This window comes from Hyla sarda, chromosome 5 (assembly GCF_029499605.1).
Source record: "Hyla sarda isolate aHylSar1 chromosome 5, aHylSar1.hap1, whole genome shotgun sequence".
NCBI lineage: Eukaryota > Metazoa > Chordata > Amphibia > Anura > Hylidae > Hyla > Hyla sarda.
In genome coordinates, this window is record NC_079193.1 from 23,453,401 (window position 1) to 23,473,173 (window position 19,773).

Here is a 19,773-nt window from a genome sequence, read left to right on the forward strand (position 1 = left end):
ATTTATATTGGCTGAATGGCACAGCGTGGAGATGTTGGCAGCATGAGGACACCATATATAAGGGCTGAATGACACAGCTTAGATGAGGCTGAAGCATGAGGAGACAATATAGTGACTGAATGACACAGCGTGGAGGTGTTGGCAGCATGAGTAGGCACTAGGCCTTCACAATCCCTAAGATTAAAAGATGAATTTAGAAATTTAAACCGAAGATTTTGGATAGCGGGTGCTACCTATGATAAAATTTTAATTCCCAGACCCAGGCCCAGCATCGCCATCAGTAAACCATATATTGCCTGAATGACACAGCCTGGAGTTGACTAATGCATGAGTACGCACCAAAGCTTCACAATCCCTCCAAAAAAACACAACAATTGCAGAAATTTATGAAGAAGACTTTTGGATAGCAGGTGCTACCTATGAGAAAATGTAAAATTCCCAGACCCAGGCCCAGCAGCGGCATCAGTAAAAAATATATTGCCTGAATGACACTGCCTGGAGTTGGCTGATGCATGAGGAACCATTGAAATTTCTGATTTTTTTATTTAAAATTTAAATCAAACTTTGAGTGTCCCAGACCCCAGCGTGTGGGTACAAAGGACCAAATCCAACAAGCCCCCACAGGGCTCATGTGGCCGTGAGATTAAGGCACAACGTCTCCATTGCCCTGACCGGCCTTTTTTTTTTTTTTGTACCTTTGTTTAAGAACAAGCGCATATCCAAAAGTCCAGAAGAGTCTATAATGCAGGACGGTGGACCACAAAAAGACATTCTTCTCTAAAGTAATGTTTTATGAAATAAAGGAGCAGAGTTCATCCATCTCCGTATTATTTTTGAAAATTTTTATTAAAAAATCACACACAACAAGCGTTCAATGGTGTAATGGTTATTATTCTGGAAAATTCAAGTTTATTACTGAGAAAATTATCAGAAAATTTAAAAAAAAACAGTACCCAGGAGGGTTTAATAACCCCATACATTGCACCATAAATGTTGAAATTTAAATTAAGCTTGTATGTATCTGTTTCAAAAATCCTAAAATTAAAGGCCCAAGCCCAGAAGAATCATGAAGGCAAGTAGTTCCTGAAAGACACATGAGCAGTCAGGAGTAGGCATCAGCAGTACCCAAGAGGCTTTCATAACCCCTTACAGTGCACGATCAATCGCAAGATCGAGCAATAACAGGTGTGTTATGCCCTCAGATGTCCGGGGCTGCACGCGCGATACACTGAACGGACCAGCGTGTGTCTATCCTTCACCGACAAGTGCAGGTAACCCGCTGAACCCTGTTCGTGATAGGGATCGGGGATTGCAGTTATTTGCCTTTGTACACAACACCTGTCTCTACTACAGATTGGATGGCTTAGTGAGGACCTCGGATCGGCCCCGGCGGGGTAGGCGACGGCCCTGGCAGAGCGCCGAGAATTTAAAGATCATTGTTGAAATTAGCATTAAGCATGTATTAGCTACTGCTAAACTTCCAAAAATGTAAGGCCCAAGGCCAGAAGCATCAGTAAGGCAAGAAGTTCCTGAAAGACACAGGAGGAGTCAGGAGCAAGCATTCGCAGTACCGAAGAGGGTTTCATAACCCCTTCACAAAAGATCAATGTTGAAATTTGCATTAAGCATGTATTTAGCTACTGCTAAACATCCAAAAATTAAAGTCCCAAGGCCAGAAGTGTCAGTGAGGCAAGTAGTTCCTGAAATACACAGGATGAGTCAGGAGCAGGCATTCGCAGTACCCAAGAGGGTTTCATAACCCCTTACATTTAAAGATCAATGTTGAAATTTGCATTAAGCATGTATTTAGCTACTGCTAAACATCCAAAAATTTAAGGCCCAAGGCCAGAAGCATCAGTGAAGCAAGAAGTTCCTGAAAGACACAGGATGAGTCAGGAGCAAGCATTCGCAGTACCGAAGAGGGTTTCATAACCCCTTCATTAAAGATCAATATTGAAATTTGCCTTAAGCATGTATTTAGCTACTGATAAACATCCAAAAATTAAAGGCCCACGGCCAGAAGCGTCAGTGAGGCAAGTAGTTCCTGAAAGACAGGGGATGAGTCAGGAGCAGGCATTCGCAGTACCAAAGAGGGTTTCATAACCCTAATTGATAACCTAAGAGGGTTTCATAACCATAATCGGGAAGTGTTGGTGTAGCAGCATGGTCAATCTACTCTGAGGCATTAGGCATTGGTGGGTGGAAATCCAGGCTGATCCATCCCTGATTCATCTTGACAAACGTCAGTCTCTCCACATTTTTCATGGACAGACGAGTTCGCCTTGGGGTGACTATGGCCCCGGCCGCACTAAACTCCCGCTCTGATGGCACACTACTGGCCGGGCAGGACAGCTTTTCCAGGGCAAACTCTGCTAGTTGTGGCCATAAATCGAGTTTGGCTGCCCAGAAGTCCAGCGGATCTTCAATGTTTGTTTGCATGGCCATGTCAAGGTATGCCACCACCTGCTGGTTCAGGTCCTGCTCCATGTCTACCTGCTGATGATGAGTTGCTTCACTATGTGGGTGAAGAAAGCTACTCATCAGCGATTGTAGACTCGCTGCTGCTGATTGAGCTGGTATTGCTCCTGCCACTCCTCCCCTCCCCAGCAGCCCTGGCAGTGGAAGGTGAGCGCAGAGGGCCCCCGAGTCAGACCTGCGAGTGGATGGACCATGTTGCCGATAGGCATCGGCCAACTGACTACGTAGGATCTCTCTGTAGTAGGTCAGTTTGTCCTCCCCCTCAGTGGGTGTAAAAAAAGCCCCCATTATGGGACGGTAATGAGGGTCCAATAAGGTGGAAAGCCAGAAGTCATCCCGCTGACGAATTTTGACAATTTGGGGGTCACTACGCAAGCAACTGAGCATGCATCATGCCATTTGCGCCAGTGACTCGGAGGGACTACCTTCCTCTGCATACTCCATACTCTCCACTGCATACTGCCACGGTGTGTCTGGGTCGTCTGTCTCGCCTTCCTCATAACCCTCCAGCTCCTCTGGCTGCTCCTCCTCTCCTGTCCAATGACTAGAAACACCGTCCATCTCATCCAACCTAAACTGTGCTCCACTCTGCCCCTCATCCTCCTCCTCCAGTTCAGCCCCCACAGGGCTCATGTAGCCTTGAGATGTAGGCGCAACGTCTCCATTGCCGTGACAGCCATCGTTTCAATCATTTGTTGTAGGAAATGTAGGAGTGGAATTATGTCGTTCATGCCGTAATCCAGGCGACTCACAAATAATGAGGCTTCAGCAAACGGCAGGTGTCACGTATGAGCTGCCACTGGTTCACATTGAGGTTACACAGGGGAGTACTCCTATCTGCTTGGATCATCAAGAAATCGGTGATGGCTTTTCTTTGTTCGTATAGTCTGTCCAACATATGGAGGGTGGAATTCCAACGTGTGGCAACGTCACAAATAAGACTATGTTGTGGAATACCGTTCTGACGCTGCAGCTCAAGGAAGGTGTGCTTGCGGTGTACGAGTGACTGAAGTGCATGCACAGTTTCCTTGCCATTTTCAGGATGTTTTGCAAATGGGGTGAAGACTTGAGGAAGTGCTTGACAACCAGATTCAACACGTGCGCCATGCAGGGTGCATGTTTCACACTTCCTTGTCGCAGCGCGGACACAATGTTCTTCCCATTGTCTGTCACCATGGTTCCCATTTCCAGATTTCTTGGAGTAAGCCATACTTGGATTTCTTTACGAATGAATTTTAGCAGTTCTTCCCCTGTGGGACTCCGTTCGCCAAGTCAAACCATGTGAAGAACAGATTGACACCGCCGTGCCCTACACAGTACGATGAAGGGCCACCGAGATTTCTACGTGCAGTGGAGGCCGAGGACACGGTGGAAAATGAGGAGGCGGAGTCGCACACTGACACAGGACCAACTGCCTGAGAGCGAGAGCGTGGAGGAGGAAGCGGTGTGACCTGTCTAAGTTGCTTTGTGGCTGTGCAGGAACCATATTTACCCCGTGGGCCGTAATAGACAAGTATTGTCCCTGCCCATAGTTACAGCTCCACACGTCGGCGCTGCCGTGCACTTTTGAACACGCCGACAGGCTCAAGGACTGTCCCACCTTCTCTAGTACAAACTTATGCAGGGCTGGTACTGCCTTCTTCGCAAAGAAATGACAGCTTGGGATTCTCCACCTCGGCTCGGCACAAGCCATCAATTCTCTGAAAGGTGCAGAGTCCACCACTTGAAAAGGGAGGGACTGCAGCACCAACAACTTGGACAGGAGCACATTCAACTTCTGCTCTGTTGGATTAGTGGGCGCATACTGTTGTCTCTTGGACATGGCTTCGCCGATGGATTGTTAGCGGAATAGCTGACTAAAAGCGGTAGAAGCAGGAGCATCTGGAGCCACAAAAGGAGGGTTTGACACACATCTCCCTTCGGCTGAGGCGCTGGAGCCTTAGCTGGATGAAAGAGGGAGCGGATGGCTACTGGGTGATGCAGCAGGCTGGACCACTCCATCGGATCCACGGTTCTCCCAGACCGCTTTATGGTGGCGAAACATGTGTTGATACAGGGCCATGGTGCTGACATTGGGACCCTGGCCAAGCTTCACCTTCTGCCGACATGTCTTGCATGTGGCTACGTGAACCTCCTCCGGATGCCTGATGAAAAACTGCCACTCCGCCGAGTAGCTGAATTTCCCACCTACAGTCTGCACTAAATGACTGCTACTGGCACCGTCTCTAGGAACCCCTGTTCCACTAACTCCCAGAAAGGTAGGCTGCTGCAAAGCCGGTGGTCTACCCCGGGCACGTGTCTGCTTCAGGACCCTGAACCCTGGCAACACCGCCTCCCATGTCACTCTCCGCATCAATACTTGGCCGCCTAGTGGAGCAAGCGGCGCATGTCTCCCCCCTTCTTGGCTGGGCAGTAGCTGCTGACTGTCCTCTATTAGATCGTCCTCAGTGAATAGTGGAGCTGAACCCACAGCATAAGATACTTATCTAGGAGAGGGAACAGCATAGGACAAAGGCAATGGGAGGACACGGACTGCTCCCGGGCCATGCCAACTGAGGGTTGTGTCTGAGGAACCCACCCACTGTTGACTGGGGGTGTCAGATGTCACTTGTGATGAAGTGGATGAGCGTGTTAACCAATCGACGACGGCAGATGGGTTGCTGGTCGAGACACGACCGCTGGCTGATAACGGGAGCACAGGCCTCATGCTGTGACTCCTGTTGCCACTCGCCCCTAGTCTGCTGCCAAGTCTGCCTGAAGTATTTAGGCCTCTGCCACTCCTCTGTGCATGTCCTCTCACTTCTCTGCCTGACATACTTAGTGTGTATATGAGGGTGTTACAATACGCTACACTACTCTTTAAACAGTATTTGTCTAGAACAGCAGCAGGTGATTGCTTATGGCTGTCTTTTCACAGTATGTAGGCCCTTGACAGATTAGCAGGTACAAAATGGTACACTAATTAGATATACGTATACAGTATGCACTGATGAGGGCAGAAATATTTGCAACAATACGCTGAAAAAATCTGTATTTTTGTAAATCACCAGCCTGTGAGTGCCATTGTTTGGACTTTCATAGTATGTAGGCCCTTGACAGATTAACAGGTACAAAATGGTACAATAATTGGATGTACGTATGCGGAATGCACTGATGAGGGCAGAAATATGCGCAACAATACGCAGAAAAAAAATCTGCATTTTTGTAAAACACCAGCCGGTGAGTACTATTGTTTGGGCTTTCACAGTATGTAGGCCCTTGACAGATTAACACGTACAAAATTCTACAATACTTGGATGTACGTATGCGGTATGCACTGATGAGGGCAGAAATATGCGCAACAATATGCAGAAAAAAAAATCTGCATTTTTGTAAAACACCAGCCGGTGAGTACTATTGTTTGGACTTTCACAGTATGTAGGCCCTTGACAGATTAACACGTACAAAATTCTACAATACTTGGATGTACGTATGCGGTATGCACTGATGAGGGCAGAGATATGTGCAACAATACGCAAATAAAATCTGTATTTTAGTAAAACACCAGCAGGTGAGGTGTATACTATTGTTTGGACTTTCACAGTATGTAGGTCCTTGACAGATTAACAGGTACAAAATGGTACAATACTTGGATGTACGTATGCGGTATGCACTGATGAGGGCAGTAATATGCGCAACAATATGCAAAAAAAATCAGTATTTTAATAAAACACCAGCAGGTGAGGTGTATACTATTGTTTGGACTTTCACAATATGTAGGTCCTTGACAGATTAACAGATACAAAATGGTACAATACTTGGATGTACGTATGCGGTATGCACTGATGAGGGCAGTAATATACGCAACTATACGCAGAAAAAAAATCTGTATTTTTGTAAAACATCAGCCGGTGAGTACTATTGTTTGGACTTTCACAATATGTAGGCCCTTGACAGATTAACAGGTGCAAAATAGTACAATACTTGGATGTACGTATGCGGTATGCACTGATGAGGGCAGATATATGCGGAACTATACGCAGAAAAAATTCTGTAATTTTGTAAAACACCAGCCGGCGAATACTATTGTTTGAACTTTCACAGTATGTATGCCCTTGACCGATTAACAGGTACAAAATGGTACACTACTTGGATGTACGTATGCGGTATGCACTGATAAGGGCAGAAATATGCGCAACAATACGCAGAAAAAAATCTCTATTTTTGTAAAACACCAGCCGGTGAGCGCTATTTTTTGGATGTTCACAGTATGTAGGCCCTTGACAGATTAACAGGTACAAAAGGCTACACTACTTGGATGTACGTATGCGGTATGCACTGATGAGGGCAGAAATGTGCGCAACTATACGCAGAGAAAAATCAGTATTTTTGTAAAACACCAACCGGTGAATAATATTGTTTGGACTTTCACAGTATGTAGGCCCTTGACAGATTAACAGGTACAAAATGGTACACTAGTTGGATGTACGTATGCGGCATGCACTGATGAGGGCAGAAATATGCGCAACAATACGCAGAAAAAAATCTGTATTTTTGTAAAACACCAGCCCTTGAGTACTATTGTTTCGAATTTCACAGTATGTAAGCCCTTTACAGATTAACAGGTACAAAATGGTACATTACTTGGATGTACGTATGCGGTATGCACTGACGAGGGAAAAAATCAGTATTTTTGTAAAACACCTGCCGGTGAATACTATTGTTTAGACTTTCACAGTATGTATGTCCTTGACAGATTAACATGTACAAAATGCTACACTACTTGGATGTATGTATGCGGTATGCACTGAGGAGGGCAGAAATATGCGCAACAATACGCAGAAAAAAATCTAAATTTTTGTAAAACACCAGACGGTGAGTGCTATTGTTTGGACTTTCACAGTATGTAGTAGGGATCGACCGATATCGTTTTTTTAGGGCCAATACCGATAATCGGTGCAGGTTAGGGCCGATAGCCGATAACCTATGCCGATATTCCGGTATAAGTTATTGGCTATTTAACCCCCTGCGACACCGCTGCAGATCATTGATTTAAAGCGGGCGCTTTAAATCAATGATCTGCAGTGGCTTTTGCGGGGCCATAGGCCGCCGCCGCCGCCACCACCCGCTTCTCTCCCCTACCTGCCAGGGTGCTCCGGGCCATCCATCCATCGTTCCTGTAGTGTCCGGGGGCGTTCCGGGTGGAGGGTGGTCCGGTCCGGGCTGTCCTTCTTCTCCGGCGGGCCTCTTCTCCACTCCGGGCAGGCTCCGACCTAGTACGCTGCATAGACGTTGCTGCTCAGTGACGCCCGTGCGCAGCGATGCACCTGACGTCACGGCGTAGCGGCGTCTATGCAGCGTACTAGGCCGGACCTGCCCGGAGTGGAGAAGAAGACCGTGGGAGAAGAAGGACAGCCCGGACCGGACCACCCTCCACCCGGAACGCCCCCGGACACTACATGAAGGAAGGATGGCCTGGACCACCCCCATTACGGGTAAGTTTAATTTTTTTATTCACTCGGAGGGTGGGGGAGGGGCCCGACCGGTATAGCGGTATGGGAAAAAATCCATAACGGTATACCGCCTAGCATCACGGTGGGGGGTGCGACGCGGTGCGGTGGGGGCGGTGCGGGGGCGGGGCATTATCGGCTTATCGGCAAGATAATTGCCGATACCGATAATGCTCAAAATCGTGATTATCGGCCGATAATATTGGCCATACCGATAATCGGTCGATCCCTAGTATGTAGGCCCTTGACAGATTAACAGGTACAAAATGCTACACTACTTTGATGTACGTATATTGTATGCACTGATGAGGGCAGAAATATGCGCAACTATTCGCAGAAAAAAATCTGTAATTTAGTAAAACACCAGCCGGTGAATACTATTATTTGGACTTTCATAGTATGTAGGCCCTTGACAGATTAACAGGTACAAAATGGTACAATACTTGGATGTATGTATGCAGTATGCACTGATGAGGGCAGAAATATGTGCAACCATACGCAGAAAAAAATCAGTATTTTTGTAAAACACCAGCCGGTGAGTGCTATTGTTTGGACGTTCACAGTATGTAGGCCCTTGACAGATTAACAGGTACAAAATGGTACAATACTTGGATGTACGTATGCGAAATGCACTGATGAGGGCAGAAATATGCGCAACAATACGCAGAAAAAATTCTGTATTTTTGTAAAACACCAGCCGGTGAGTACTATTGTTTCGACTTTCACAGTATGTAGGCCCTTGACAGATTAACAGGTACAAAATGGTACACTAATTAGATGTACGTATGCGGTATGCACTGATGAGGGCAGAAAAATGCACAACTATACGCAGAAAAAAATCTGTATTTTTGTAATACACCAGCCGGTGAATACTATTGTTTGGACTTTCACAGTATGTAGGCCCTTGACAGATTAACAGGCACAAAATGGTACACTACTTGGATGTACGTATGCGGTATGCACTGATGAGGTCAGTAATATGCGCAACTATACGCAGAAAAAAAATCTGTATTTTTGTAATACACCAGCCGGTGAGTACTATTCTTTGGACTTTCACAGTATGTAGGCCCTTGACAGATTAACAGGTACAAAGTTGTACAATACTTGGATGTACGTATGCGGTATACACTGATGAGGGCAGTAATATGCGCAACAATACGCAGAAAAAAATCAGTATTTTTGTAAAACACCAGCTGGTGAATACTATTGTTTGGACTTTCACAGTATGTAGGCCCTTGCAGATTAACAGGTACAAAATGTTACACTACTTGGATGTACGTATGCGGTATGCACTGATGAGTACAGAAATATGCGCAACTATATGCAGAAAAATCTGTATTTTTTAAAAACACCAGCAGGTGATTACTTTTGCCAGGAGTCAGGACTTTCCCTGTATCTAGACTTGTTACAGATACAGAATAGTAGACTGCTTTGATGTAGGCATGTGTTATGCACGTATTAGGGCAGACAAATGCACTACAGTCCGCTGAAAAAGAACGTATTTGTGAACAGCAGCAGGACCCAATAGTGCAGCACCACAACAACAAAAAAATGCAGGGATTAAACCCTAAATTGCACAATTCTGAGCAGCAGATGATTTCTGGAGCAAAAAAATTACTGAATTACGCTGAAAAATGAGGTGGTAAGATGGTTGATAAAGTTCAGGCTGCTTGGAGATCTGTATGAGGCAGCTGACAGCTATCTGCCCCTCTCTGCTGCAATGCTCAATAACGTGAATAGGAGGTTTAGCAATCAATGATCCTTCTCAGTGTAACAGCACAGCACTCTGCACTCCTGTCTTTCCCTAATGCTGATGTGACTAGCAGTTGCAGTGTAATGCTGTGGTATGAGCTATTCACACACACACAGTCCCATCCTCTACATCTGAGTGCATAGATTAAATGAAGTGAGGCAAGATGGCCGCCAATTATATAGGGGCTGTGACATCACAGGGGTCAATGAATGCTGATAGTCTGCATCTCACATGTGATTCAGGGTCAGCCCGCCTACCTTCATTTCCGCCGCTGTTTCCCGCCCTCCCATAATCCCCTGCCCTTTCCCGCCCTCCCATAATCCCCTGCCCCATGTACTCACATGTGGATCCGCCATTTTAGGTCTCCAATAGCCTGGAGCGCTATAAAATGAAGTTTAATCAAGGCGATATTAATCAGGCGAAATTCGCATTCGTTGCAAATCGAATTTTTGATGAAATTCATAATGAATTGGGGCTCGTCAGCTTCGATTCACTCATCTCTAGTGGAGATAAAAACATTATTTCTAAAATGCATCATGTTTCACTGCGATTGCGCAGCTTCTTCAGGCATGAGAAGTAGGAGTAAGGTGCTAGTTTATAAAAGTTAGGTATTAACCTCTTCAGTGCTGAGAAATGGATCAGAAGGTACAAAAATTTTATAGATAAAACTCTATATATGCATGACACAATTATAGACAACACCTAATACGTACATATAACACAAATACTATTAAAAAAATGATACACATAAAAATCGCATATTATAAAGCACAATGTGAACAGAAACATAGCCATTTAAGCACAATTGTACAATATACAATTAACGAACATTCTCTATGGTCTCATTCATACCCTGCGGTGTCAATGTTGCCAGTTTAACAGCAAAATGAGTGTGGTGGCGGATGAGAGGATACTGTCTTGTGGTGGTGTAGGGTAGTTACGGTGTTGCTGTTCGGGATAGTTAAGGGCGCTGTTAACCCTTGTCACTCGTGACGCCAGGGTGAGGGTTAAATGCTGTGTTTCTTGATAGGCCTATTGCCACCCTTCCCAAGAGCAATAGGAGATGCAGAAATAAAGGATTGTCCACAACGGCTGTTAACTGAAAACTTGCAGGAACTTTTACTGAGAAATTTCTGTACATGTAGTAATAGTAACAGTCCAGATAAGAGTCTCTTTACATATGGCTTGAGCAGCGATTGACAGTCGGTTAGGATCAGGTAAGCCCAATTTAGCTTCTGAAGGATTGTATAGCAGAGATCCGCTGGATTTAGGGGAGTAATTAGGTCCAGTGATCTTGCGATGAGTAGCGGGGAATTGCTTAGTCTATCCGCTATGTTAGAGGCTGAGGCCGCAAGGCTTTGGCCTAGTAAATCGTCTTGTAAGCTGAGGAGGTCCTACCTCTTCCAGAGTCAGAAACCCAAGAGAGGGATCAAGATGGCGCGGGTCCCTTATATGGGCAGGGGCTGGCCGTTTTGGATTGTTCCGTAACGACTGTCACTCACCGTTCCAGTGCATTGTGGGTGAACACGTCACGGGAACCTCCAAAGATCCTGTAGCAAAACCATAGAGTTCTAACCTATTCACGTGACCCGCAGGTCCTGCTACGCTCTAAACAGGTAGATAACTAAATATGTACATATTTATACTTATATTAATATTACATAGAACTGCTATATAGTCATCAACTAAGTGAGATGTGACAAGGGGAAAACTACAAAAGAGGGACCCCGACGTCCTTGGGACTTTGACTATGAGGACCTCTATATAGGTAACGTGTATAATACGGTACCAACACACCACAAACCCCCTTACTTAAAATAAGTCGACCTCGACGCCTGTCCCCTAAGGCAGAGGAACTAGGACTAGAACAGATTTATACCTATAAAAAATTTTTTTATACATCCTGACAAAACCTAAGTAAACATTACACACATTCACATTCTCTGGATACTCTTACTAGTATCTAAACTAGACAATATTTAAGCTATCTAGACATTGAGGAAGCTATCTAACCTTTAGTTTCTAGCTCCTTTAGCATTTACATATAGCTCTCTAGAACATTTATGAGGCTAACTATACATTAGTACACAGCTCTCTATAACCTTTAGTCTCAAGCTGTGTAAACATTTTAAAATCTCACCACATTTTTCTTTTTTCCACGATGAGTCACCTGTTAGTACACAGAAGGGTATATTGGCTTGCCAGAGGCTATCTACCAATAAGGATGGCTACTAGGGTCTATCGGCTACACGCTACGTACCCCTAGAACACAACAGTATAACCTAACTAGGTTACCTTTAGAAATACGTGTTTAATTCTAAACTCGCAAGAGCTCCTACTGTCCAGGTAGAGCATGTCACACATGTAATGCAGAGAAGAGAAATATAAGTGTACCTAACAGTAGCAGGAATTGGGTATCAATAGGCTACAATTCCTAAGTGTTTCTTGAATGTGAGATATATTTGTTTTTGTGTATGTACTGAAGTAGAATGAGGTAGTACATTTAAGTGAGTAGTTTAGAGTACTGAAAAGATATGGGTAGTGCATTGAGGTGAGTTATCAAAGGTACCATGTGTGCAGGTACTGAATGTGAATCTTGGTACCTTAAGGGTAGTTTATCCTGTGTAGTCCTTTGAGACCGCCGCAACACCACCTCCGAGTCATCAGGAGTCTCTTCACTTGGTGATTCTGCAAGAACTTCAGTCCCCGAGGGACCAGCTGGAGGGCTGGAAACAGAAGCAATATCTTCGGTTGGACTGGGAGGTTCTCTGAAGTCAGGTGGAGAAGGTGCATCAAGACTTGGAGCAGCCACAGGAGTAGGACTGATGCTTGGTGTAGTAACCAATGGTGGTTGATAGGGAGCAACAGCTATTGGTAACTGGCTGGGTGGAACGGCTACTGGCACCAGACTGGGCGGAGCAACCAGTGGCGGCTGGCTGGGTGGAGCTGGAAACGGTATACCCCAAAACATGGTAGGCTGATGAGAGGGGAACAGAGGAATGTCCATGGTGGGATGAATCCCTTCTCCCGGAACATATTCACTGGCCTTGTCGGAGGTGGAGTAGGTGGAGTAGCTGGAGGTGGCCGAAGCATGCCTTCTTTCAGGCACACTTTTATTCTGTTACTGTGGACCACCTGCGGCTCAAACCCTTCTTTCTGTATCTCATATACATCCATTTCAGGGTAAGGGACTGCAGTAATGGTATAGGGTTCCGTTTCCCACAATGAGTCCAATTTATGGGTCCTAGGGAACTTTCGGAGCCACACCTTATCTCCAAGCTGTAAGGGCTGAGCTGAAGCATGTCGATTATAATCTTTCTGCTGACGCCCATGAATTTCACCCATTTTCTTCTCAACAATGTTTTTGGCCTCCTCTATTCTTCGTTGATGCTCCGACACCCGATCTTGGGAAACCTGAGGGGAATTGTTGAAAGGTGCCTGCAGCCTGAAGGTCCGATCCTTTGGCAATAGGCCGTTTCGGCCCATCATCAAGAAAAAGGGCGTATACCCCGTAGAACAGTGGACAGTGTTGTTGTAAATTTCCAGGAGTTCAGGCAACAACCGGGGCCACTCTTCGTGCTTTGAGACAGAGGCAGCTCTGAGCATTTGGATGAACACCTGATTGATCCTCTCGCAGAGCCCATTCCCTTGGGGATGGTAGGCCGTCGTCCGGAGCTTCTTGCAGTCATGCAACTGGCAAAGTTCTTGGAACAACTGGGCTTCAAAGGCAGTTCCCCAAACCGTGAGGACTGATTTGGGACACCCCAGAGGTTGGATCCAGTGACGATAGAAGAGCTGAGCAGCTGTCTTGGCAGTAAGATACTTGACAGGGACCACGACCACCCACTTGGAATAATGATCCACCATGGTTAGAGCATGGCAGTAGCCAGCTTCACATGATCCAAGGCAACAATCTGGTTCGGCCTCTCCGTACAGATGGGATGTAAAGGGGCCCTTGCGTCCCTTCGGGGATTCTTGATAACATTCCACACGGAGCATTCAGCGCACCATTTCTCGATGTCTCCCCGCATCCCTATCCAGTAAAATCTTCTTCTGACGGTGGCCTCCGTTTTATGGACCCAGAAGTGTCCGGATTGATCATGACCATTCAGGACCATGGCTGCATCTCTTCTAGGGACCACAATCTGATGTATGCGATCTCCGGAAACTGGGTCCAAGGAATTTCGGTATACCAACCCCTTGTGTAGGAACGGGCTATTTCTCTGTCGCCACAGCCGTTTCAATTCAAAGTCCCCTTGTGTCTTCTGCAGCCGAGTGGGCACCTTCTTGTGGAGGCAATAATCTAAGAGGTCCTCGATAACCCGGCTTTCGTCCTGACGTGTCTTTCAGGTGGATAAATCTTCAGGGACTTTGAGAGATTCCGGCTCGTCACCCTTCTGGACAGTTAGAGCACTCTGGCTCACGAACCTTCGGTAGAAGGGAGGCATCTCCACATCTTCTCACACATCTTCAGTAGAAAGTGCTTCCCCCGGGGCCATGCGAGAAAGTACATCCGCATTAACGTTAGTTTTTCCACTGCGGTACTTGATGTTGAAATCATAGTTGGCCAACCGGGAGGCCCAGCACTGTTCAAGAGCCCCCAACTTAGCAGTGTTCAGATGGGCCAAGGGGTTGTCATCAGTGTAGACCGTGAAGGGAGTAGCAGCCAAATAGTCTTTAAATTTCTCAGTAATGGCCCAGACCAGGGCCAGGAGCTCCAGTTTGAAGGAGCTGTAGTTAGCGTCATGCTTCTCAGCGCCTCAGAGATGCCGGCTGGCGTAGGCAACTACCCTCTCTTTGCCATCTTGCACCTGAGATAAGACTGCTCCCAGGCCTTCGAAACTTGCGTCTGTGTATAAACGGAACGGCAGGCTAAATTATCTCCTAGTGTGGTTGTTTCACAAAAAAGAAAAAATAGTAATTGGATAGAAAGAAAAGGTTTTTTCAAATGTGGGCATAAGGTATGCCGCACATGTCAGTATGTGAAACAGACCACCCAGTTTGAAAACTTTGATGGTACAATAAAATACTCTATCTATAATTACATAAACTGTAATTACAGTAATGTAATTTATATGATAGAATGTACAGAGTGCAATTTAAAATACGTAGGATACACCACAAGAAAACTGAAAATCAGAGCACTCGAACACTTGAATGATAGTACACTCACTGCAGTGAGACAACGATCTGCGGCATCTGTGCATTTTCGTTCTGTACACGCTGGAAAATAAAATACTTTTAAAATCTTCACCATTGAGCATGTGAAAATGGGAACAAGAGGAGGTTGCATAAAGAAAAAACTTGCAGACCATGAGGCTTACTGGCAGTTCACATTGGGGACTCGTTCCCCGATGGGACTTAATGTCCGTCATGAACTGCTGTTTCACTATTAATGTTTAATATTTAATGTTTCATATAACAAAAATTGTTAAGTGAAATACTGATAACCAAAGTATCATTATAAACCTCTTTTTCCCATTTCTTTGATCCCACAATTGTATGAACAATATGGCAATATTCATTGCATGCATGTTCCTCTTAGATTTTATATATCTTAAATAAATGCTTGTTTTTACTAATGTGAACTATGTCACAAATTTCCAGCAAGAGGTGGGGATATGGGAAAATTATTTTCCCCTCCCTGTGATGGAAAGGTATTTAACCTCACCTGGAGTTACTTGTGACATCACCGAAAAAGAGTGCATGCGCTCGAAACGCGTCTGATGTGTTGGCTGATTTTATCCGAGTGCTGTGTTTCAATAAAGCTGCAAAGAATAGTGCTGGATCTCCTGCTTCTTTGTAAGACTGCTCCCAGACCCTTGAAACTGGCGTCTGTATAAAAACGGAACGGCAGACTGTAGTTAGGATTCGCCAAAATAGGGGGTTACGTGAGGAGGTATTTCAGGGCTCGGAAGGCATCTTCTTGCTCTTCGGCCCACTGTATGGGTAGCCTCCCATTATAATTCTCTCGGGCAGTTCCTCTCAGTAACTCGGTCAAGGGCCCAGCAATTTGGGCAAAGTGGGGGATGAAGCGTCGGTAATAACCAGCAAATCCCAGGAAACTTTGGACATCTCGCACTCTCTTGGGTGTGGGCCACTCTCTTACAGCACTCACTTTGTCCGGATCAGGCTGAACTCCTTGAGCACTGATGACATGTCCCAGGTAGTGTACCTGTGGCTTTAGCAAGTGACATTTGGAGGGTTTAACCTTGAGCCCATGTTGGATAAGGACTTGGAAAACTTCCTTCAGGTGATCCAGATGCTCGTGATATGTCCGGGAATAGACAATGACATCATCTAGGTACAACAGAACACTCTGGAAGTTAAGATGTCCTAAACATCGCTCCATTAAGCGTTGGAAATTGGCCGGTGAATTGCACAGTCCAAAGGGCATACTTTTGAACTCGAAGAGTCCCATGGGGGTCACAAATGCGGTCTTCTCTCTGTCTTCCTCTGCCATCGGTACCTGTCAGTAACCACTCGTCAAATCCAGTGTGGAAAAGTAGGCAGCAGACCCCAGCGCAGTCAAGGATTCTTCAATACAAGGGAGAGGATAGGCATCCTTGTGGGTTACGCCGTTCAATTTTCAGTAATCTACACAAAAGCGGATAGTCCCATCTTTTTTCTTCACAAGGACCAAGTTGCGGCCCAAGGACTCTGGCTTTCCTGGATGACATCAGCCTCTTTCATTTCCACGAGCATCTTCTTTATGGTCTGATACATTCCTGGAGCCACGGGGCTATACCTCTCCTTAATGGGTGGACTGTCCCCAGTGAGAATCCGATGTTTGATCATCGTGGTTCTGCCAAAGTCCGTGGGGAACTTGCTAAAAGCTTCTTGATATTTCTTAGCTACCTGGATGACTCCTTCCACCTGTTCCCTGGGGGTATCTTCGTCCCCTATTTGTAGTTGGTCCCACCAAGGTTCCACCAGATTCTGCTGTGCAGTTTAGCCACAGTAGTATACTTGGGTAGCCGGATGGCAACTTCAGAGAGATTAATGAGTCTTACAGGAACTTTCCCATTACGTACTGTCACCAGGCTTCTAGCTGCTCGCACCAAGGGACAATCTTCCAGTATGATAGGTACCAAGAGCGCTTGATAATCTTGATTTTTCACCCCAGGTCGGGCACGACACCAAATAACTGTCTCCGTCTGTGGTTGTAGCATAACGGCACGTATATCTTGGATCCTTACTTGACAGATTTCTCCTTGATGATTCACAAACTTCTGTTCTGCTTGGAGGATTTTGAGGTGGTGTTGGACAGCTCGCCGGCCTGTAGGTGACAAATGAGGGAGAGAAGCATGCAGTGCACAAACAATATCATCAAAACAGTGCCTCATGATATTCATTCCTAAGATGAAGTCAGCTGCCCTGTCATCCCTAACATTGGTGACAATCACACCCTGCCTTTCTAGCACATGTTCTCCCACCTTCACCATGGGCTCCCAGTAGCCATGCCTGGGTACTGGTTTCCCGTTAGATAAAGTAAATGTTCAGTCCAGCTCACCTCTACCAGCTTCCATGCACGGGTCCGCACTCAGCAAAGTGCTAATGTCCAACACAGAAGAACAAACAATGATCCGGCACCAGTTGAAAAGTTTGCAGCTTTATTTTTTCCATATCAAATAAGACAGACATCACACAGTTTACTGTGTGATGTCTGTCTTATTTGATACGGAGAAAATAAAGCTGCAAACTTTTCAACCGGTGCCGGATCATCGTTTGTTCTTCTGTACTGGTTTCCCGTTCCCTGCGATTACTCTAAACTCTTCTTCTTTAGGTTCACACAACCTTTCTGGGCCCGAATACTTATAGAAAACCCCCTGCAGAATAGTGGACACCTGAGACCCCGTATCTATCAGAGCTTGTAACCGGATACCTTCAACTATCACCTGTACATAAGGACAAGAAGCTACATACATAGACAGTCCTTTCTTGTCGCTGGTTAGTTTTGGACCTTCGGCATCTATTCCTGGGGTGCGGTCCTCGACCCCAGGGGACGCCCGTTTAAAGCCCAGCATTGGCTCTTCCAGTGTCTATTCTTGTTACAATAACTACAGACAGGTCTCTGACTTCCAGGTGGCCTCACAGGAGGGGTATTAGGTGAATCAGCAGGGCGGGGGGTTAGGTTTCTTAGGTGGAGGTGTTGCAGCTCTAGAAGGATTGGGCCGCACAGCCATTTCTTTAAAGGCATTGGCTAACTGTTCAATGTCCTGCTTAATGTCTTGTAGATCAGCTGTCCAAGGGCTAGAAGAAGGTGTTGGAAGGGAAGGCTGAGAGGTGAAAGGTGACTGGGGCGAGGGCCCCGAAGATTCTGCAGCGGGAACTCTAGCCTCCTCTGCCTGGGGTCCTGATTCGATCACTTTAACCGCGAGTCTCTTGAAAGCTGGGAAAGCCATGTCGGGATTTTGCACGGCCAGCATCCTAAGTTGGGCTTTGTCCCATTTGTTCAGTGCCCCTTCTATGAAACGGTCCATCAGTACTCGGTTGCCCTGATCGGGCGTGATGCCATCCAGCTTCTGCCCTGCCTCTAATGCTTTTCCCATGCTGAACTCTCTCTCTTTTTTGGTCTCCAGAACTAGACTCCAACAAAATGGCCGCCGCGGCACCGAGGGCTTCAGTGGGCGGGGTCTCTGGATCATGTGCGCAGGAGGGCCCCGGGCTGACTTCAGCTCTTTCTCTTTTAACTTATAACTCCGCTGTACTCTTCGCCTCCTCCCTTACTTTACATGCGCACTTCCTCCACATAGCACCGTGCGCGCAACCCCTTACTCCGGAGTATAAATCACAGTACATGAATAAAGTCCGTTACTTTCTGGGGGGAGTACAACTTCACTAGTGGCAACAGTAGTAGGCACACACCCGAATCCTGTTCGTGACGCCAAAAAGGCTTTGTGGTAACTGCCTTGGGGTTTAGTGTGGTTGGGGTGTTGCTTCAGTATATGAGGGGTTAATTTAACCCCTGTCACTCGTGACGCCAGGGAGAGGGTTAATACGCTGAGGTAAATCTTCGGCCTATCGCCACCCTTCCGAGAAACGATGGGTGCGTGCTTAAATGAATGAAGGTCCACAATGGAGATGAACTTGAACTTGTATAAACTTTACTGAGGTACTTGCGGTACATCCAATTAACAGCAACAGTCTTAGCAATACAGTCTCTATATAGCACGGCAGTGATTGACAGATGCTGAGGACCAATGACTTATCCAAAGAGTTATTAGAATTAGGATTGGTGCAGAGATCCGTCCGGATTTAGGGGTCTATTTAGGTCCATTGATCTTGCGTTGTTAACAGGGATTGAGATAACTCACAGTTTTGTAAAGATGGCCGTTGCCGCAAGGCTTGGGCCTAGTCACTGCTGATGACAGCTGCGCAGATCCTCCTTCATCAGCAGCCCACGAGGAAAAAAAGAAAATAATGGCCGCCACTCCCTTATATGGGCAGGGGCAGGGCTGGTTTGGATTGGTCCGTGTCAGCTGTCACTCATCATTACAATGCATGGTGGGCGATCACCTGACTTCCTCCAAAGGTCCTTGAACCAGATAACCATAGAGTTTTTGGAACGCATCACATGACCCGCAGGTCCTGCGACACCACAACAAGGTAAGTACACTTTATTTACATATTTACACATTGAATTTGAATAATTTTAACTATTAAAGGGGTGACAAGGGGCTAACTATTGATGAGGACCCCACCGGTACCTAGGGACTCTGACTTTGGGGACCTCACCACAAGGTAACGGATGTAATCCGGTACCGGGACACCCCATACCCATACATTATATATGTTTTTTTATTGTGGTTTTTTTTTAGGTTTTGTTATACCGTATGTACTCGAGTATAAGCCGAGTTTTTCAGCACTATTTTTCGTGCAGAAAACGCCCCCCTCGGCTTAAACTCGAGTGAACTCTCTGCCTATCAATCCCTTCTCAGTGGTCTTCAACCTGCAGACCTCCAGATGTTTCAAAACTACAATTCCCAGCATGCCCGGGCATGCTGGGAGTTGTAGTTTTGAAACATCTGGAGGTCCGCAGGTTGAAGACCA